The sequence below is a fragment of the Pinus tabuliformis genome, chromosome 4_2, assembly GCF_031772625.1.
Source record: "Pinus tabuliformis cultivar Carrire ecotype Pingquan chromosome 4_2, CPIR1, whole genome shotgun sequence".
NCBI classification, from domain to species: Eukaryota; Viridiplantae; Streptophyta; class Pinopsida; order Pinales; family Pinaceae; genus Pinus; species Pinus tabuliformis.
Window position 1 is genome coordinate 917353249 of NC_142304.1, and position 23646 is coordinate 917376894.

The window sequence follows — 23646 nt, forward strand, 5'->3', positions numbered from 1 at the left end:
ATATTTCTATATAATGTTATGTGAAATTAAGATCCAAATTGAAGTATTTTAATTATGGCTCACATTAATTTCTTTTGTTATTACTATTTTAATTTTTTTATTTTTAAATGTAACTTTACGTGACAACATCTCTCCCATACTCGTTGTAGAGCACTTCTATGCGCAATAAATTAAAATAAAATATTTATAAAATATTTTGATTTAGAAATGAGTTAGAGTTTAACTTAAGAAATTTCACCACAAATTTGTGTAATCTAATCTACTACAGGTTTGTGGCCATGATTAGAACTCTGAACTTGTGTTTCTTGTGTTGTGTTCTATAAATCACACAAAATAAGGGGTAAAGCCCATCCACGGAAATCATATTTATTTTCATTTCTTTAAGTTTGTTTCATTTGCCTCCATCTCGAATCCCATGCTCTTCTCTTACATAATTTTCTTGGGTGATTACAAGTCATCTATGAAGATATGGAAACTCTTGATGTGAAAACATATGTATGCAGTAATATGCCATTGGTCTCAATCCAATAGTGCAACTAACCACATTATGAGAGTCCAACAGTAGAGCTGCAAATTATTTGTTATCTCCCTAGGTTTCAGAGGATTTGATTAAAAACAAAACATATAATCATCAATAATTCATTACCTTGACACAAGGTAGACACCATGAGAAATATAAACCCCACACATCAAAGTAGTGGAAAACAAAAAAAAAAAGTTATGTATTCTAGAACAAGAATGAAACAAAATTTGGGCTATCCACAAGTAGAAGAATTAAACAACAAGACAACATATTCACAACTAAAAAAACTATTTATAAATTAGCTTAGATCCATTTAACTTTGGAGTATTGAAAAGATCAAATTTATGGAGGTGCAAACATTGTTTAACTTTTTATTTCAATAAAAAACTTGAAGAAAAATTTACACAGTAAGAGATTTGATCCCTCTCAATGCTCAATAAATCCAAAATTAAATAAATCTAACATAATTTTTAATATAAAAATAATATACTATAAAACCATTATTGAGAAGGGAGACTTGTATTCCTCTCCTACAATGGAATATCTCGATGTTATTTGAAGAGGAAGTGGTCCTAATGTAGAAACACGGCATGTATTTCAGTTTTCGAAGTAACACATTTATGCATGAGACAACCAAAAGTTATAGTGTCATCATAGCAATAGAGTAAAAAGTAATAGTGTCTCAGTTTTCGAAGTAACACATTTATGCATGAGACAACCATAAGTTATAGTGTCATCATAGCAATAGAGTAAAAAGTAATAGTGTCATCATAGCAATAGAGTAAAAAGTAATAGTGTCATCAAAGCAAGAGAGTAAAAAATAACATGGTGTCATCATAGTAATAGAGTAAAAAATAATATGGTGTCATGATAGCAGTTAAATAGAATAAAGAGAAGAGAGTAAAAAATAATATAATATGGTGTCTTGATAGCAGTTGAATAGAATAAACAGAAGACAATATCAACCCTCAATCCATTTTTCGGCATTCATAAATTTGGATCCCATAATCCACATTTATTTGATTATGTACATCCACCTTTAAATTAACCCAAAAAAACAAACATTAACTTGTTATACAGATGTATACAAAGTGCAATATATTCGTATGCAATAAACTTAAAGGCTATAAGATTTGGAAAATTGTTAGTCATACAAAGTGCAACATATTCGTATGCAATAAACTTAAATGCTATAAGATTTGGAAAATTGTTAGTCATTCATGTTAATGGCAGTCTCTGCCAAAGGAATGTAAATAAATGACATTTACTGCTGAAGGATTATCGGTACCCGTTCCAAAAGAAGATATATTAAATGTTTTGCGAGACTTTCCTTATGGAATATTATGCAAAATACTAAATGCAATCAATAATATCTTATAAAGGAGGTAGTGGCTTATGTTGAACAAAGTTACTAAAGAAAGGAGTTGTCTATAATGCGACTTTTTGGAGATTTCGGTGGAATCCGGCGGAAAAAATTGAGGCTAAATCTTGATTTGTTGCAGTTAAAATGGTTTTTTAACTACATATTTGGATTCAGCACCCTGGAAAACCCTGGGACGCTTTCATTTTGCAGAAACTAGCTATCAAACTTGCGATTCCAATAAATTCTTGCCGGATTTCGACCGGAAAAACCCGCCGGAAAAGCTTTCAAAAATTCGCGTTATAGACAACTGCCTAAAGAAACACGAAATAGCTGAAATAGCTCATCCCTCTAGGATCAAAGTAAAATAATTGATTTTTATTTTATTTTAATTATTAATTATTAATTTTATTTTATTTAATTTAATAAAATCAAAATAATATTACAACATTTTTTCATACTAAACTGAATGGCGCCTACACAGACAATAACATAATTTAAAGAGATGCCATGTACATCTATAGTGTTACAAATATCATGTTAATCTTGCCTTAAACAATTAATTAGCAACGAGAGTGTCATTTGCATATAAATACTTGATGATTTAAGGAAATGATATGTACATATGTACTGCAAACAAATATCATGTTCATCTTACAACCACCTTGAACAGTTAATTAGTAAGGAGTGTGTCATTTGCATAGAAATATTTGATAAAACCCTTAAATGCAACCATAATATTTGTACGAAAAGAGACTGTAGATTAAATTATATATATGTGTTTAAATATTGATGATTTTTCGCAGTTCATTATATTAGATATCATTTTTTTTTAGATTCAACTGTTTTAAGAAAGTCATTCATACATATATATGCTATTGCCTATTTCTACTTACATGAACTAAATGTAATACAGAAACCAAATCAAAATATGACCTTCAAATCTTTCCACATCTTTCCACTTGATTCACTACATCACCTTCCAATCTCAAAAAACAATTATTACATTTTGTCTATCAGCTTCTTTCTTCACGAAAGACCTCATCTATCTACCTTCATCATGATCCATATATTTTCTTGATTTTTTTTTTCCTTGCAATCTTCAAGTGGTTGAACAAGAACTCCAGACCCTCCTCGGCCGTTTCAGCGGCCTTGCTTTGTTGAAATGTAATTTCGAACTGCTTGTTGAGATTTTCGGTTTTAATAAAATTGGCAAAAATCTCAGTAGGTGACAACAATCATATTGTGTTGCTAGATTAACTCTATTTTGTTGGGAGAGAGTTAATGCAGCCTATTTTTGTTGTAAGAGGATTTATGAGACAGTTAGATTCTCTTAGCTATAAAACAGGTGTCCATACGGATGCGGTGTGTGTGAGCATTTGAGAGAAAATTGATTCTCTCGTAATCTCCTGTTTTGATAATAAAGATTGCCGATGCCTATGTTTGGTGGACGTAGCCCAGAATGGTTGGGTGAACCACGTTAATCTTCTTTGTCTTTTGTGTATGCTTTTATTGATGTGTTTGTCTTTGATTTGCCGCTGCGCACTGTTAATATAACAATTGGTATCAGAGCGCGTAGCGGAGGAGGGTCCAAGTCTGCTGTGGATTAAACCGGCTGTTGACCTGCTGCGTGGGACATTGCGCTGTTGAACCAGGCAATATTCTGGTGACGGTGGTGCCGGCTGATCGGTGGTGCCGTGAACACGGAGGAGAGGCGCGAAGTCCTGGTTGAAGGCTTGACAACACGGAGGCAATTCGTGGCCCTTACCAGCGCTAGCTTGTATACAGCACGCGCATAATTTCTAGAACCACGAGCAGCTGGTGTGCGTGGAGGTGTTGTTGGCGCATGGTTGAGTTATTGCGCTGTTGAAAACAGCGTGGAATTATACCATAACGGCGCAAAGTTGACTTACACCATAACGGCGCAACGTTGAATGAAACCATAACTTTGCAACTTCACGTGACATAACTCCACGTGACATAAATTGATGCGTGCGTTATTTTTTCAGAAGACAAAGCTAGCTGCTGCGTAGAAGTGTTGTTGCCGCACAGCTGTTTGAACTATGTTAGAAGTGATCGGATCGGTGGCATTTTTCCAAAAGTTTGGATATTGGCGCGCGTGAGTCCAGAACAGGTGCGCCAAGTTTGGAATTTGCGCGGATCCGATAATCATAAATGCGCTAGCGCACTAGGAGCTTAATGGGCGCAGAAACTAAAGGTAAACTCGCGCCAATTTTCTTGCCTCACAACAATTTTAAGTTGGCGCGGATTTTGTGTTCTTAAGCAAGCGCCAAATTCCTTTCTGGTGCGTGTTTTTTGCTTCCAGCGCGGGTTTTTTCTTCTACGTGGGCAGCGTGAAGCATTGGTTTCTTTTTGGTTAAAAGACTGCAATGTGTTTTAAATTGTAATCTAAAATTCAAACAGTAAAGGGGTTTTCTGAATATAGAGTAAAGGCAATATAAAATAAGGCTTAGGCATTTGTCATATATTAATTTTTTTTTTTAAATTGGATTTGGAGATTGTTTGTTTTAAACGAGATGGCGAAAACTCAAAGTGCCCAGTTTGAAATCGATAAGTTTAACGGCAAAAACAATTTCGAGATCTAGAAGGTAAATATGCATGATCTCCTGGTACAGCAAGGTGTGGCAAAAGCGTTGTCGGGAAGATCCAAATTGCCTTACCCCATGACAGATGATGAATGGAATGAATTGGATGGAAGAGCCTTAAACGGTATTCGACTGTGTTTGGCTGATGATGTTTTGTTTAACATCGTGTCAGAGAAAACTGCTGCTGGTCTGTGGACGAAGTTGGAGAAGCTGTATATGACAAAATCCTTGACAAATCGGATTCTCCTGAAGCGGCAACTATATAGTTTGCGAATGAAGGAAGGTACTTCGATTACTAATCATTTGAATGTTTTTAATACTCTACTGGTACAATTAGAAAGCATAGAAGTAAAATTTGAATCCGAGGATAAAGCCATAACTTTATTGTGCTCGTTGCCCGAGTCGTGGGATCATTTTGTTACTTCTATAAGTCTTAGTTCATCCGAAACCATTGAATTTGATGATGTCGTCGGAGCTTTGTTGTCCGAGGAGACCAGGAAGCGGTCGAATGCTGATACCTTTACATCAGAGGCAATGATGGCTAGAGGTCGTTCTAAAGAAAGACGCTTTGATAAGCACAGCGATTCGCGTTCAAAGTCGAAAGGAAAGAAGAGTAAAGTAAAGTGCTGGTTTTGTGGAAAATTGGGGCACTTGAAGAAGGATTGCTGGAAGCAACAACAAACTTCTAAAGAAGCTTCATCAACAAAAAGAAGGAAGCGAACACGACTGATATAGGTTTGGCATCTGGTTCAGGTATGAGCGATGAAGTCTTATCAGTTAATTTGTCAAATCATGAACAACATTGGTTGTTAGATTCCGGTGCATCAAACCACATGTGTATGCATAGAGACTGGTTTAAGACATATAGATCAGTGAATGATGGAGTCGTGTACATGGGTAATGATGTCACATCTAATATTGTGGGAATAGGGAGCATACATCTGCAAATGTTTGATGGGACAACTAAAATGTTAACTGATGTAAGACATGTACCATATTTAAGGAAAAATCTAATTTCACTGGGAGCACTTGACACAAATGGATATAAAACTGTAGTTCAAGGTGGAGTAATGAAAATTTACAAAGGTATTTTACTAGTAATGAAAGCTAAGAAGGTAGGAAATCTATTTTAGTTAGAAGGAAGAACAGGGTCAGTTCATGTGTCTACGGTGTCTGAACATGACAGTAGTTCCATTCGCCTATGGCATCAAAGGTTGGGCCATATGAGCGAAAGAGGGTTAAAGATTTTGGCTGATTGCAAGTTACTTCCTAATCTAAGGTTTGGAAAGTTAGATTTCTGTAAACATTGTCTGTTTGGTAAACAAAGTAAACAAAAGTTTAAAATAGGCAAACATACTAGTAAAGGAATACTTGATTATATCCATTCAGATGTTTGGGGTTCAGCACCTACAACCTCGTGTGGTGGCTCATCATATTTTGTATCATTTATTGATGACTTTTCTAGGAAAGTGTGGGTCTACATGTTGAAAAGGAAGTCTGATGTTTTTACAGTTTTCAAGTGTTGGGTGTGGAGCCTGATTATCTTCTATAGTACCGGCTCAAAATGGGGCGGCAACGCCGCCCGTAAAATGATCGCTGCCGTGGGGGGTCCAGGGGGGGGTTTCGGGGGCAGCGCCCCCGAAGCTAAAAACAGCTGTAAAATTGCCTTGTAAAAGTATAGTAATTTCTAGTCAATCTGGGCCGTTCATTAGGCGGATGATCTGACGGTAGAACTTATGTTTAGTTTAGGGTTTTTTGCCCTAGAAGGCAACCCCTCTCTTTATATGAGGGCATTGTATTTGAGGCTGTGATACATGTGTATTCGGTGAGCGAGAAACATAGAGGTGAGACTGTGAGAGAAAACAGAGAATATTACAGCGGTTTTGCTGTAGGTTGTATCTCTTCATTTTGCTGGATAATAGAAAGGAAGGACTGGCTGTTCGGGGTGGACGTAGCCCAAACTGGGTGAACCACGTATATCTGTGTCTCTCTTGTTTTGTGCGTTTTCTGTGTTTATATTTCTGCAATATTTTATGTGTTCCATTGCTCCGTAATATATAATTTTCTAACAACTGGTATCAGAGCCGAAGGTCTATTTGGCTGATAAACTCGCAGGAAAGAAGGGTTCCTGGTTCGAGTGGGAGCAATGGCGGAAGATGGTAAGTTTAGGGTCGAGAAATTTAACGGCCAAAACTTCTCGCTGTGGAAGATGCAGATGGAAGATTATCTGTATCAGAAAGATCTATACCTACCATTGGGCGGAAAAACAAAGATGCCGACGGGTATGAAAGACGAAGAATGGAACCTTCTCGATAGAAAGGCACTCGGAACAATACGGTTGTGTCTTGCTGCGTCAGTCGCCTTCAACATTTCAAAGGAAACCACGACAGAGGGTTTGATGCAGACGTTGTCGAAACTATATGAAAAACCCTCGGCCTCAAACAAGGTATTTCTTATGAAACGGTTATTTAATATGAATATGTCGGAAGGTGGATCTGTTGCAAACCATTTAAATGATTTTAATACCGTTACAAACCAGTTAAGTTCTGTAGGGGTAAACTTTGATGATGAAGTTAGAGCTCTGTTATTCTTGTGCTCATTACCAGAAAGTTGGAATGGTTTGGTAATGGCCATTAGTAACTCCGTTTCTGGATCTAGTACTTTAAAGTTTGATGATGTTGTCGGTGCTATCCTTAGCGAGGAAATGCGACGGAAAAGCTCCGGTGAGACATCGGGAAATGCTTTGAGTGCAGAGTCTAGAGGAAGAAAAATGGAAAGAGGAAAGAGCTCAGGATATCGCAGTAAATCAAGGAAAGGCAGATCCAAGTCCAGATCGGGGATAGTGTGCTGGAAATGTGGAAAGAAAGGACACCTAAATAAAGACTGTAGATCTCGGAAGGGAAAAGAAGGAGATGCACAGCAAGAAAACAATCATGAAGCAAATGTGACAGGTGAGGTGTTACAAGATGCTTTAATTCTTTCTTTCGAAAATATTACTGATTCCTGGGTGGTAGATTCAGGGGCCTCATTCCAAGCCACACCTGAAAAGAAATACTTTTATGACTATGTTCAAGGAGATTTTGGACAAGTTCGTCTGGGTGATGACAAACCCTGTAAAATTGTTGGAATGGGTAAGGTTCTTGTAAAACAGCAGAATGGAAACCAATGGCTACTAAAGGAGGTAAGGCATGTTCCAGATCTAAAGAAAAATCTGATTTCAACAGGGCAGTTAGGCAGTGAAGGTTGTGTGACAACTTTCACAGATAAAGCTTGGAAGGTCACAAAAGGAGCCCTGGTAATAGCAAAAGGTGAAAAGGTTGGTACATTGTATTTATGCAATGGTATTTCTAACTCTGTTAATGCTTTGACTTCCAAAGGAGCAGATGCAGCATTATGGCATCATAGGCTCGGACACATGAGTGAAAAAGGGATGAAGATTCTTCACTCAAGGAATTTGTTGCCAGGTTTGAAGAATGTTGATTTGGACTTCTGTGAGAACTGCATTTATGGAAAACAGAAGAGAGTCAGATTTCTCAGAGTTGAGAAAGAAAAGAAGAACGAAAAATTAGAGCTTGTGCATACAGACGTATGGGGACCTGCTCAGGTATCATCTCTTGGTGGCTCTCGTTATTATCTTACTTTTATTGATGATGCAACTAGAAAAACTTGGATTTATTGTATTAAGAATAAATCTGATGTATTTGATACTTTCAGGAAATGGAAAGCTTTGGTTGAGATTGAGACAGGAAAGAAATTGAAGTGTCTTAGATCAGACAATGGAGGTGAATATTGCAGCAAAGAGTTTGATAGGTACTGTTCAGAGCATGGAATTCGCAGAGAGAAGACAGTTCCAAGAACACCACAAGAAAATGGTGTGTCAGAAAGGATGAACAGAACAATCATGGAGCGTGCAAGGTGCATGAGATTGCATGCAAGATTGCCTTTACAGTTTTGGGCAGATGCTGTAGATACTGCTGTTTATCTAATAAACAGAGGGCCTTCAAGTTCCTTGGATGGTGGTGTTCCAGAGGAAGCATGGACAGGTAAAAAGGTAAACTACTCTATTTTAAAACCTTTTGGTTGTGAGGCCTTTGTCCATATTGATAAAGAAAATAGAACAAAGCTTGAGGCAAAGTCAAAGAAATGTACCTTTATTGGATATGGTGTTAATGATTTTGGTTATCGCTTATATGATTACGAAAATCACAAAATCATTAGGAGCAGAGATGTAATATTCAATGAAAAGGTCTTGTATAAGAATCAGTTGCAGGAAAAGAAACAGGAAAAGGAAAACAAGGAATACGCAGTCCTTGATGAAATCACTGAAAAAGTAAAGGTGCCTGAAAATAATAATAATCGACAACCACCACAACAGCAACAGGCACCCCAAACACCTGAAAGTGGTGTTAGAAGATCTACCAGGATAGGTAGATCTCCTGAACGATACTCTCCTTCATTATATTATTTATTGTTGACTGATTCCGGTGAACCTGAATGTTATGAAGAAGCAATGCAGGTTGAAAACAAGAAGTGGGAGGTAGCCATGGAAGAAGAGATGGACTCCTTAATGCATAACCAGACTTGGGATTTAGTCAGGTTGCCTGCAGGAAAAACTACATTGAAGAATAAATGGGTTTACAGGCTGAAGGAAGAAGATGGAGGAAAGCAAAGGTACAAAGCTAGACTTGTGGTGAAGGGGTTTGCACAGAAGAAAGGTATTGATTTTGATGAAATATTTTCTCCTGTTGTTAAAATGACTTCAATCAGAACTATCTTAAGTCTTGTAGCAGCTGAAGATTTGCATCTTGAGCAGTTAGATGTAAAGACATCCTTTCTCCATGGGGATTTGGAGGAGGAGATATATATGCAGCAGCCACAAGGATATGAGGTGAAAGGGAAGGAGAAACTTGTGTGCAGGTTGAAGAAGAGCTTGTATGGTTTAAAACAGGCTCCAAGGCAGTGGTATCTAAAATTTGACAAGTTTATGTCTGAACAAGGTTATACTAGATGTCACTCTGATCATTGTGTTTATCTGAAAAAGAAAAATGATGGCAGCTATATTATATTGTTATTGTATGTAGATGACATGCTTGTTGCAGGATCTAACATGCAGGAAATAAATGTGCTCAAAAGAAAATTGGCAAATTCATTTGCAATGAAGGATTTGGGTGCTGCAAAACAAATCCTTGGTATGAGAATAACTAGAGACATGAAAAATAGAAAATTAACATTGTCTCAGAATGAGTACATACAAAAGGTGTTGAAAAGATTTAACATGCAAAATGCAAAACCAGTTAGTACACCTTTTGCTAGCCATTTCAAACTTAGCAAAGAAATGTGCCCAAAGACCCAAGAAGACATGGATTATATGTCTAAAGTTCCATATGCATCAGCAGTTGGAAGTTTAATGTATGCAATGGTCTGCACAAGGCCTGATATTGCACATGCAGTGGGAGTTGTAAGCAGGTACATGAACAATCCAGGAAAGGAACATTGGATGGCAGTGAAATGGATTCTCAGATATTTGAGAGGTACCACAAATCAGGCATTATGCTTTGGTGGTTCAAACATATCCCTACAAGGATATGTTGATGCAGATATGGCAGGTGACAGAGATAATAGGAGGAGCACTACAGGATATGTATTTACTGTCGGAGGAACAGCTGTCAGTTGGGTTTCAAAAATCCAAAGTGTTGTTGCACTCTCAACAACAGAAGCAGAGTATGTTGCTGCTACAGAGGCTAGTAAAGAAATGATTTGGTTACAAAGGTTTATGGGTGAATTGGGTAAGGAGCATGATATGGGCACGTTATACAGTGATAGTCAAAGTGCCATTCATCTTGCAAAGAACTCAGCATTTCATTCCAGGACAAAACACATACAACTCAAGTACCATTTCATACGATCAGTGTTGGAAGATGGAGAGTTGAAGCTGGAAAAGATACACACTAGCCAAAACCCTGTAGATATGCTAACAAAAGTTGTAACCAGGGAGAAACTGAGAATATGCTCAGTTTCAGTTGGTCTTCAAGGATGACGATGAAGATGAGAAACAGCCAGGTCCAAAGAGGAGTCATTGTCCAGCAAATGGAGCAGCGGTGGAGTTGCTACAATCAGTCTCCAAGTGGGAGATTGTTGGGTGTGGAGCCTGATTATCTTCTATAGTACCGGCTCAAAATGGGGCGGCGCCCCCGAAGCTAAAAACAGCTGTAAAATTGCCTTGTAAAAGTATAGTAATTTCTAGTCAATCTGGGCCGTTCATTAGGCGGATTATCTGACGGTAGAACTTATGTTTAGTTTAGGGTTTTTTGCCCTAGAAGGCAACCCCTCTCTTTATATGAGGGCATTGTATTTGAGGCTGTGATACATGTGTATTCGGTGAGCAAGAAACATAGAGGTGAGACTGTGAGAGAAAACAGAGAATATTACAGCGGTTTTGCTGTAGGTTGTATCTCTTCATTTTGCTGGATAATAGAAAGGAAGGACTGGCTGTTCGGGGTGGACGTAGCCCAAACTGGGTGAACCACGTATATCTGTGTCTCTCTTGTTTTGTGCGTTTTCTGTGTTTATATTTCTGCAATATTTTATGTGTTCCATTGCTCCGTAATATATAATTTTCTAACATCAAGCAGTTTAGAGCATTGGTAGAAAACATCACTGGTAGAACTATAAAATGTTTAAGAACTGACAATGGTGGTGAGTTTACCTCCAAGGAGTTTGAAAACTATTGCAAGGATGCAGGGATCGAGAGACATAAGACTACTGTTTATACTCCTTAGCAAAATGGAGTTGCTGAACACATGAACAAGACTTTTTTGGAGAGAGCAAGGAGTATGCTGAGTAACGTTGTTTTGCAGAAGGAGTTATGGACATAAGCGATGGCTACAGCTTGTTATGTGATAAATCGGTCGCCATCGACAGCGATAGGTTGCAAGATTCCTCAAGATGTATGGAAAGGTCACCCTTGTGATTATTCTAAACACAGAGTGTTTGGTTGTGATGCATATGCTCTAGTGCCTAAACATCAGTGCACTAAATTATATCCAATATCAAAAAGGTATATCTTTGTTGGGTATGATGATGGAACAAAGGGATTTATATTGTGGGATCCTACTACCCGCAAAATCATCATCAACAGAGATGTAAAGTTTGATGAATCCTCTCTTCTACAGTTAGATGTAGATAATAAATTGAAACAGGATCATGTATCTGATTTTCAGCACATTCAATTTGACAACACTTCTAATGATAGTCATGATGACCATAGTTTAGATTATAGTCATGAACAGGTTTCAGAATCAGATTATGAACAGGGTTCAGATGTAGGTCATGAACAGGTCTCAGATGGTGATCATGAAGAAGTTCCTACAGATGGTAGTCAGCCAATTGAGGAAGCACTAGAAACATCCTTAAGGAGGTCTACAAGAATCAAACACCCTCTGAAAAGGTATGATGATTATGTTACTTCAGTTGCATTTACTGCTAATGACGATGAACCTCTGTGCTATCAGGAAGTTATAGAAGGTTCGAAAAGTGACAAATGGAAAGCAGCTATGAAGGAAGAAATGATGGCCTTAGGTAAGAATGGCACATGGGATCTGGTTGAACTTCCCAAAGGCAGGAAAACTGTGGGATGTAAATAGGTTTTCAAGGTAAAACGGGGTGTGAATGATTCGGAGGACAGATACAAAGCAAGGATGGTTGCAAAAGGGTTTTCTCAGAAAACAAGCATTGACTTTCATGATATATTTTCACCAGTTGTTAAAATAGTTTCAATTCGCATTGTGTTAGCATTAGTCGCTTTGCTTGATTTAGAATTACAGTAACTAGATGTTAAGACTGCATTTTTACATGGAGATTTAGATGAGGAAATTTATATGGAACAACAGGAAGGGTTTGTTCATCATCACAATAAGAAATTTTTCTGCAGGCTTAAGAAGTCATTGTATGGTCTGAAGCAGTCGCCTCGAAAGTGGTACAAGAAATTTGATTCTTTCATGTTGAGTCAAAAATATATAAGAAGTGAATATGATCATTGTGTTTACTTTAAGAAGTTAAGTAATGGCATGTTCATTATCTTAGTGTTGTATGTTGACGATATGCTTTTAGCAAGCAAAAGCATTGAAGAAATCAATAGGTTAAAGACTCAGATGGCAAGGACATTTGATATGAAAGATCTAGGAGCAACAAAACAGATTTTGGGCATGGAGATTTTCAGAGACAGGAGCAATGGTAAGCTGTGGCTATCACAATAGAAGTATATTGAGAAAATACTTTTGAGGTTTGGTATGAACAATGTGAAGCCTATGTCAGTCCCTTTAGCTTCCTATTTTAAGCTTTCTTCCAGTTTATGTCCTAAAAGATGAAGAAAAGGAATATATGTCTCGAATTCCATATGCCAATGTAGTAGGATGTTTGATGTATGTGATGGTTTGTACTCGACCAGATATTTCACATGTAGTTGGGCTTGTCAGCAGGTATATGGCAAATCCGGGTAAAGAACACTGGTCAGCAGTGAAATGGGTGCTTCGGTATTTGAGAGGCACAAGTAGTTATTATATCACTTACAATAAGAGTAGTGAATTTGTTTGCAGTTATGTTGATTCTGATTTTGCAGATGATTTTGATAAGAGAAGGTCAACTTCAGGGTATGTCTTTACACTTGCAGGTGGAGCTATTAGCTGGATGTCAAAGCTACAAAACATTGTTGCTTTATCCACTACTGACACAGAATACATTGCTGCTTCGCATGCTTGCAAAGAAGCTGTTTGGCTGAAAGGTTTGCTTGGTGAATTTGGTAGGTTACAAGACAACATCAAGTTACTTTGTGATAGTCAAACTGCAATACATTTGGCTAAGAATCCGGCCTATCATAGTAAATCGAAGCATATTCCAATTAAGTACCATTTTGTAAGATAGGTTATCACTGAAAGGGGAGTCTCTCTTGAAAAGTTGCATACCAAGGAAAACTGTGCAGACATGTTCACGAAACCAGTTTTGTTAGAGAAGCTGCGTTGGTGTTTGGCTTCTCTTGGCTTGCAGAAAAAATAAGTAATAAAGAAACAGGGCATCAGGCTAATTGTTGTCAAGGTGGAGATTGTTGAGATTTTGGGTTTTAATAAAATAGGCAAAAATCTCAGTAGGTGACAACAATCAGATTGTGTTGCTAGATTAGCTCTATTTTGTTGGGAGAGAGTTAATGCAGCCTATTTTTGTTGTAAGAGGATTTATGAGGCAGTTAGATTCTCTTAGCTATAAAACAGGTGTCCATACGGATTGGGGTGTGTGTGAGCGTTTGAGAGGAAATTGATTCTCTTGTAATCTCCTGTTTTGGTAATAAAGATTGTCGATGCCTATGTTCGGTGGACATAGCCCAGAATGGTTGGGTGAACCACGTTAATCTTCTGTGTCTTTTTTGTATGCTTTTATTGATGTGTTTGTCTTTGATTTGCCGCTGCGCACTGTTAATATAACACTGCTGTGTCATTTAATTCCGGAAACCGCCAATAGTTTTCCCCGCACCACTTTTCACGCTGAGTGGTATTTCTCGAGACAGCTCCGATCACATCCAGCTACCGACGCGTGTCCACAGTACGGTTTCAAAACCACCAATCCCCCGGCCGGTAAATTTTGTTTGGTTCAACTGAGCGATAACCGTTCGATTAAAGTGAAGGCTTGAAACCGTTGATTGAAGTCAAAGTTGCATACAGGGCCTGCAAGGAATGACGTGATGTGAAAGTTTTTGGTTAACCATCAGTTCTGTCCGTAAAAACATTTAATGTAATTTACCACGGTTGGTAAACATAGATGAAAGACTTTTAATTTTATTATTTTTAATTTCTCACGGGAGTATGATACGTAAATATGCATAGTTAAGTGTTTATTGTTCATTTTTGTTTGAATACGCATTGTAATGTAAGGGAAGCAGAGTGCATAGAAAAATATACACACAGTAGTGTTGTTCGTTGGAAAAACGAAGGGGAATATGCAATATGCAGCAGCGTAAATATATCAGGTCTTTTTTGTTGGTTGAAAATGAAATGTAATGCGCTCCAGCATATGTATTGAAGAATTTTTTTTTTACACAGCAGTGAATGTAATTTTCTGTAGTTGAAGATTGTTTTTACAGCAGTAAATGTAAAAGAAATTTTTACGCAGTAGTGTAAAATTTCTAAAAGAGACAGAGTAATTTTTTTTGGAAGTTCTTGGTGAATCCCTCTGTTAAGAGGATGAAGTTTGTATCAGGCAGTTTATTAATGAATATAAAGTTTTTATGTGTGTGAAAAACTCTGAGCTTCTCCAGCAATCTATTTTAAGCTTCCCTATGTTAAAGATCCTGTGGCAAAAACAAAGTATTAATCTCTGTTCAGTGATTTTGTTTTGGAATTTACCAGAAAATTCCCAACATGGTATCAGAGCTTGTCCAGGCTCTTCGAAGGTGTCAAAGACGCTGAAGGAAGGATTCTTGCTGCAGCAGCTTCTCCAGCAGTATGAAGACTCAATGAAAAATCCAAGGTATTTCTCAAGTTTTTTTTCTGTGTTGTTGTTGAAGACAATCAGTGATTTTAAATACACAGTCAAATATTTGAAGCATAGCTGAGAGTGCAAGGAATGGCTAGCTCCAGCACCAGCACTAGCATGGGCATGTTTAATACTTAGCTTCCACAGTTTAATGGGAAAAACTATGACTACTGGGAAATAACTATGAGAGCCCTGTTTGCTTCTCAAGATTTATGGGAATTAGTTGAGGATGGTTTTGAAGAAACAACAAATGAAAATGAGTTTAATAACTCGACACAGGCAGAGAAAGATCTGTTGAAGAGCTATAACAAGAAGGATTTAAAAGCCCTCGTATTTTTATATCAAGCAGTGCATGAGAGTGTGTTTCCAAGAATAGCAACAACCAAGACATCCAAATAAGCATGGAAAACTCTCAAGACAACCTATCATGGCATGGAGAAAGTGAAGACAACAAAACTACAGTTGCTGAGGAGAGATTTTGAGAACCTGTGCATGAAGGAGTCAGATAATATTGACTTATTCTTCACACATGTGATTGCTCTAGTCACACAGATAAGGTCTCATGGAGAAACTCTTGAAGAAAGGAGGATTGTGGAGAAATTGTTGAAGGTCCTACCCTCAAAGTTCGATGTGATTGTCACCACCATAGAAGAGACAAAGGATCTCACAAATTTTTCAGTTGATGAACTACATGCATCACTGATAACACATGAGTACAGATTGAGTAGGAATGAAAACTCATCTATAGAGCATGCCTTCAAGACCCAGATGTCTTTTGGAAGAGGAAGAGGTCAAGGCAGAGAAAACAAGAGAGGAAGAGACAGAAGCCAAAACAGAGGTGGAAGAAACATTCCAGCAAATGCTCAAGGAAGAGGCAGCAATCCAAATCAGAACCAAGGCCAAGGCAGCAGCCAACAAAGTGGACAACATCATGCTCAAGGACAAAGGTATGAAAAATCCAATGTCCAATGTTATTATTGTAAAAAATATGGGCATTATGCAAATGAATGTAGGAAGAAGTAGCATGATATAAATGATAGATCTAGTGCAAATATCACTAGAGAAAATATCAGCCAAGATAATGTGCTTTTAGCTTGTAACATGGCTGAAACAAACAGTGATGATATATGGTTTCTAGATTCCAGTTGCAGTAACCATATGACAGGAAACATAACCCTGTTTTCTGCTTTAGATCAAAATGTGAAATCACAAGTCACACTTGGGACTGATAGTAAAATTTCTGTTATGGGAAAAGGAGAAGTTAAAATATTTACAAAGAAAGGTGAAAAGAAAACCATAGCAGATGTCTATTATGTTCCTGGAATGAGATGTAACCTCTTGAGTATTGGACAGCTTGTTCAAAAGGGTTACAATGTTTTCTTTGAGAATGATGTATGCACCATCATGGATAGAGCACCCAGCAAAAGATGTATTGCTGAAGTGAAGATGACGAGGAACAGGATGTTCCCTCTCAGAATAAAGGAAGATTTGAAAAATAAAGAAGTAATAGCAGTAGTGACACAAGAGGCTTTCCAAAGCGTACCAAAAAATGAAAATTGGTTGTGGCACCTGAGATTTGGACATCTAAACTTTGGAGGTCTTAACTTGTTGAGTAGAAAAGGAATGGTAAGAGGATTACCATTGATAGAGAAACCGAACAGCCTTTGTGAAGGTTGTATCTTGGGAAAACAACACAGATAAAGTTTTCCATCCGGGAAAAGCATAAGGGCAAAGGCACCCTTAGAGATTGTCCACTCAGGCTTATGTGGACCAATGCAAACTCCATCACTAGCAGGCAGCCAATATTTTCTAACATTCATTGATGATTTCACCAGAAAGAATTGGCTTTATTTCCTAAAGAACAAAAGTGAAGTGTTTGAAAAATTTCGCAATTTCAAAGAACTTGTAGAAAATCAAAGCGGGCTGCATATCAAAGTTCTAAGAACTGACAGAGGAGGTGAGTATATCTCCAAAGACTTTCTACGGTTTTGTAGAGAAAATGGAATCCATAAGCAGTTTACAGCTAGGTACACCCCGCAGCAAAATGGAGTTGTTGAAAGGAAGAACAGGACAATCATGGACATGGTGAGGAGTATGTTAAAGGAAAAACATTTGCCAAAAGATTATTGGGCTGAAGCTGTACACTGTGCAATATATATTTTGAATAGATTCCCAACAAAAGCAGTCATGAACAGAGTGTCGGAAAAAGCATGGAGTGGGAGAAAGCAAGAAGTCACCCACATGAAAGTTGTTGGATGTGTAGCTTATGCACACATTCCAGATCAGCTGAGGAAGAAGTTGGACAGCAAAGGGGAGAAATGTATTTTCATTGGATACAGCGAGGAATCCAAAGCTTACAGGTTGTATATCCCATCTACCAAGAATTTTTTTGTGAGCAGAGATGTTCAGTTCATTGAGGAGAAAGCTTGGGATGGAAGCATATAGAAAACAGTGAACGTTAAAAATTGTTTGTCTCATAATGAAGAAGATGAGGAGATGGATACAATACATCCCCCAATAGCAGCGCCAACACAACGACAACAAGAGACACCCTTGAGGAGAAATGAAAGTGCTTCTCCAAGCACACCACAAGGAGGAAATTCAAGTGCTTCTTCAAGCACTTGTACATCAAATGAAAGAGGTAAGAAGTTCAACAATTTAAGTGACATTTATGATGAAGGTATGAATTCTTTGTTTGCTTTATATTGTCATGTTGATGACCCTATTCATTTCGAAGATGCTATTAAGGATAGGAAATGGATAGAAGCTACGGATGAGGAGATCAATGCCATAGAGAGAAATAAGACATGGGATTTAGTTGAGCTACCAAAAGGTAAAGAAGTCATTGGAGTTAAATGGGTTTACAAGACCAAGAGTAATGCTGAAGGAAAAATAGAAAGACACAAGGCAAGATTGGTTGTCAAAGGATATAAGCGGCAGTATGGGAGAGACTATGAGGAAACTTTTGCATTGGTTGCAAGAATGGAAACCGTGAGAGCAGTGCTGTCCATAGCAGCACAAAACAAGTGGAAAGTTTACCGAATGGATGTGAAGTCAGCATTCGTAAATGGAGTGTTAATGGAAAAGGTTTACATTGAACAACCTCTAGGCTATGAAAAGAAAGGCCAAGAGCACAAAGTATGCAGATTGAAGAAAGCTCTTTAGGGGCTGAAGCAAGCGCCAAGAGCATGGTACAGTAGGATAGATTCCTACCTACTGGAAAATGAATTTGCAAAGTGTGAGGAAGAACCCACCCTCTACATCAAAGAAAATGATGGTAAAGTTCTAATTGTTGTGTTATATGTTGATGATGTTATCTTCACAGGTAATGACGAATATCTCATTGAAAATTTCAAAGCAGTCATGAAAGAGGAATTTGACTAACATGGGTTTGCTGAGATACTTCTTAGGAATAGAAGTAGATCAAAATGAAAATGGGATTTTTATATCACACGTGAAATATGTTAATGAAACGTTGAAAAGATTTAACATGCAGGACAGCAAGGCAGCAATCACTCCCACAGTGATGGGATTAAAACTCAGCAAAGAGGACAGCAGCAAGGATTTTGATTCTAATTTGTACAAGAGCATAGTTGGCAGTCTCATGTATTTGACTGCAACTAGGCCAGATATAATGTATTCTGTTAGTTTAATTTCCAGATTCATGGAGAGGCCAAAAGAAGCACATTGGCAGGCAGCAAAAAGAATTCTGAGGTATGTTAAAGGTACTAAAAGATTTGGGATTTTATATACCACTTCAAAATGTTCAGATTTAATTGGATACACTGATAGTGATTGGGCTGGAAGTGTAGATGATCGGAAAAGCACATCCGGTTATGTTTTTCACATGGGTTCACGAGCCATTCATGGGCTTCAAAAAAACAACATATTGTAGCGTTGTCTACAGCAGAGGTAGAGTATGTGATAGCTACAGCAGCAGTATGTCATGCAGTTTGGATGAGAAGGATGTTGAGGAGTCTGTGCCAAGAACAAACAAAAGGAACTGTAATTTTTTGTGACAATAGCTCAGCTATTGCATTGTCCAAGAATTCGGTGTTTCATAAGAAAACAAAACACATTGACAAGGTTTCATTACATCATGGAATTGGTAAGCAATGGAGAAATTGTTTTAAAACATTGCAGGATTCAAGAGCAGGTTGCAGACATTCTGACCAAGCCATTGGACCAGAAAAGTTTTGAATTTTTGAGGAAATATCTGGATATGACTGATAACCCAGTAGTTGAAATTAAATGGGAGTGTTGAAATGTAATTTCGAGCTACTACGTCATCTAATTCCGAAAATCGCCAATAGTTTTCCCCGCACCACCTTTCACGCTGAGTGGTATTTCCCGAGACGGCGCTGATCACATCCAGCTGCCGACACATGTCCACAATGCGGTTTCAAAACCACCTATCCCCCGGCCGGTAAATTTGTTTGGTTCAACTGAGCGATAACCGTTCAATTAAAGTGAAGGCTTGAAACCGTAGATTGAAAGTCAAAGATGCATACAGGGCCTGCAGGGAATGACGTGACGTGAAAGTTTTTGCTTAACCGCCAGTTCTATCTGTAAAAAACATTAAATGTAATTTACAACGGTTGGTAAACGTAGGTGAAAGACTTTTAATTTTATTGTTTTTAATTTCTCAAGGGAGTATGATAGGTACATTTGCATAGTTAAGTGTTTGTTGTTCATTTTTTTGAATACGCATTGTAATGTAAGGGAAGCAGAGCGTATAGAAAAATATACACACAGCGGTGTTATTCGTTGGAAAAACGAAGGGGCTGTGTTATTCGTTGGAAAAACGAAGGGGAATATGAAATACGCAGCAGCGTAAATATATCAGGTCTTTTTTGTTGGTTGAAAATGAAATGTAATGCGCTCCAACATATGTATTGAAGAATTTTTGTTGGTCGAAAATGAAATGTAATGCGCTCCAACATATGTATTGAAGAATTTTTTTTTTTACACAGTAGTGAATGTAATTTTCTGTAGTTGAAGATTGTTTTTACAGCAGTAAATGTAAAAGAAATTTTTACACAGAGTGTAAAACTTCTAAAAGAGAAATAGTAATATTTTTTGGAAGTTCTTTGGTGAATCCCTTCTGTTAAGAAGTTGAAGTTTGTATCAGGCAGTTTATTAATGAATATAAAGTTTTTATATGTGTGAAAAACTGTGAGCTTCGCTAACAATCTATTTTAAGCTTCCCTGCTCAGTGATTTTGTTTTGGAATTTACCAAAAAATTCCCAACATGCTTGCCTTTCAGATTCGAGCTCTACAATGGCTCCTCAAAAGTTTTCTGCAAGTTATTTATCTATTTGTTTTGCCATATCTGTTTTTTCTTTGCAAATTTCTTTATTTTGATAAAGAGTCGCATCTCTTTGCCTCTTCAATTCATCAGTTTTTTTTTGTTCATTCTCTAAGAGCATCTTCAAGTGGCTATATGAAATTTCCAAATCTGTTTTCGTTGTTTTAGTCATTTTTTAGCTTGCTTTTCCATTGCAATATCCAAAATAACCTCCCAAGTCTCAACTCTTTTCTCTTAATTTCCTCTTTATTTGATTTCAAAGCTTCAACCAATTGCTTGGAAATATTTTCTTTTTCTCTGCAAAATTTTGCGTTTTAATGGACAACATCATTCTTTGCCTTGTAATTAGTTCAACCCTCTTCTTGGTATTATTATCTGCAATCTTCTTCAAGTCGTTAGATGAGGCGTTTGCAGAAAACTTCCAGGCAGCCATCGTAGAGCTGGAAAGGAAGAAATCAAGAAAATATATGAATCACGGTGAAGATAGATAGACGAGGCAGAAGAAAGAACTTGCAGAGAAAATGTAATAATTCAAAAATATATATATATATATATAAAAGATTGGAAGGCGATGAAGCGAATCAAGCAGTGAAGATTTGAAGGCCATCTTCTGGTTTGGCTTCTGCATTAAGTCCAAATGCAATCGCCCAAAAAAACACACAAACATGAAGAGTAAAATAGGCATTACGACAGGCACGTAGTTCAACCTGTAGTCCTTTGCCACAAATATTATTCTGACTTTCAATTATTTTATCAAATATTCTATGCAAAGGACACATTGGTTGCTTGGAATCTTTTCAAGGCAGTTGGTTGTAGGATTAATATGATATTTGTTGGATTAACTTTGAGATGGTATATATGGTATATAGCGAGATGTATTTTGAATTTGCTAATTTTATTTCAACATTATTTTTGAAATAATTATTATTTTTCTACCTAATATATATTTTTTTAATTTCTGCTTTACCAATTTTCTTTTAGTTTTTGGTTTTTGGTTTATTAGTGATTTATTTTATTTTTTATTAGTGTTGTTTAGCTATTAGTCTTTAATTTGAATGTGCCAAAACAATTTTTGGTTATTTCATATGTTTTGTTTTTTAAAATTCATTTTTGAATATATAAATGAGTTTATTGCAATGAAAATCCCGTAGAGCTCTTGAATTAAGTAAAGGCCAACTTTTAAAGTGTACAAAGTTCATATATCAAAATTGGGATTCCAACAAATTTCTACAAAATTTAAGACAAATTTAACTTGAAAATAGGATGGAAAAACCTCCCAAACTTAAAATAAGCAAATTAAGATCTTTATTTATTATTGATAAGACAAAAAAAAAAACCTTTAGTAAATCACTATCTTTTAATTGACTTTAAATAAATTAATTAATTATAATAAAATAAGAATAAATATATTACACAATAAACCATAAATATTATTATATTAAAATAAGAAAAATTTAAAATGATTATCATGAAAAATTATAAAATCCCGCCAATTTAAAATGTATTAATTTAAAGAAAATAAGCATGGTACAATATAAGAGTAAATGTCCCATATATATACATACATGTCAAGGTTTTTGTAATTAAAAGTCCAAAATCAAAATATTTTAAACCCTTTATTGATTTAAATGCATTATAAATCCAAAATCAAAACATTTTAAGCTCTAGCTTAAAAACTTTGAATGAATAATTAATCCAAACCACTAATAATAAATCCACTGATAAACTGTAAAGAACTTATTCCATTAAGTAGAATTTTAACATTCCAGCGCTTGCGCGAGTTTTTTCTTCTCTGGTGAAACCTCTCCCTCCGCTCGAATACAGGTTTCCCATCTTCGCCGGGCTTTCTCGAACAGTCTCAGAATATTTGCATTTTTAGAATTTTATATATCTAATCAGAATTTTAACACTAGACGTACTTTTCTCTGCTAAAACCTCGCCCTCCCGTCCTGGTTAATTATTTTCATTATTTTCAGGATATTTGCATTTTCAAATTTTCATTTTATCTATGATCAGTCCTACTTGATCCCTCATTAATATGATTCTTTATTTTATATTAATTAACAAAAGTATAAATAAGTGCTCCATAAATGTTGATACACAATTAGAGAGAACGTTAACAATTATTTAAATTAAATTGAACACTAATATATTTAGAAGCGGTTGTAAGTTTAAATCAAACCAACAACACAACAAGTGATCTAGGGGAGATAGAAAGTTTCTTAGAGATAGTCTCTGCGTTGATTGTAGACCAATGTCTAGGACATCTTAAATAGAGGGTGCATTGGAAGATTATGAGTGGGGTTTCAATTGCACTCCAATTTTCACGTAATAAAAATAATAAGAGGGGCTTGGCTCAATAGGCCTTCATTAAGGTAGACTCAAGCCAATAGATGGATCCAAATGCGAGGGATATATTGGGGCAATCTCAAAGAGAAATGGCTTCTCCTGGTGGCCGAACACAACAATGAGACAATTCAATATTGAAATTGTAGTAATGTTGGAAAGAAGAGAGGAAGGAGGGGAATAGATGCATAGGGTTGTAACAAACAGAGTCCTAAACTGTAATGTTCCAGCAGAAAAATGGAATTCGATGTATAGGGCTGTAAACAACACAAAATCCTAAGCAAAGATTTTCCAATAAAAATATAGAAGAGGGAGGAGGTGTTGTGCTAAAAACAATGAAGTACTTATTGAGGTTTCATGCCTATAACATGGGTACCTCTATCACCAAACAGTGTAAGAAAGGTTGTGCTCATACAGGTACTACAGGTTAATCCAATAACACAAATAAATCTGTAGTACACAAAGGCATTGTTCTCTATTTAGCAGCTAGGGTAAATCCATGAATCAGGGAGAAACCAACAATCTCATTACACTATTTTAGAGAAGGAAGAATAACTTATGAAATGAGATTACAGAAGGGAAAACATACTGCACATGAATCATGCTTGGAATCACCAGAGAGTTTCATTCATCCAATATGAGTCCAACATACCAGTCCATAACATCCAACACCACATCAGTCAAGTCCACCATGAATAAGAAAATAGAACCAAAATGGCATCTCAGAATTCAGACCACTCGGGTGAGAAATTTTGAAACCTTTAATAAGTGTTTCTTCCCCCTATTTATAAGAAGAGAGGGAGCTTGGGTTACAGTTACCAAAATGTCTTAGCCAGAGCTCCAGTTATCCTACTAGACTAGTTGTCTCGGCCTATGTAAGGCATTATTGCCCAAAACGATTACAATTGGTATTCGATTGCTTCATGGAAATAAAGAAACTGTAGAATAATGAGAAAGAGAAAGAAAACAAAAAGGTGATGG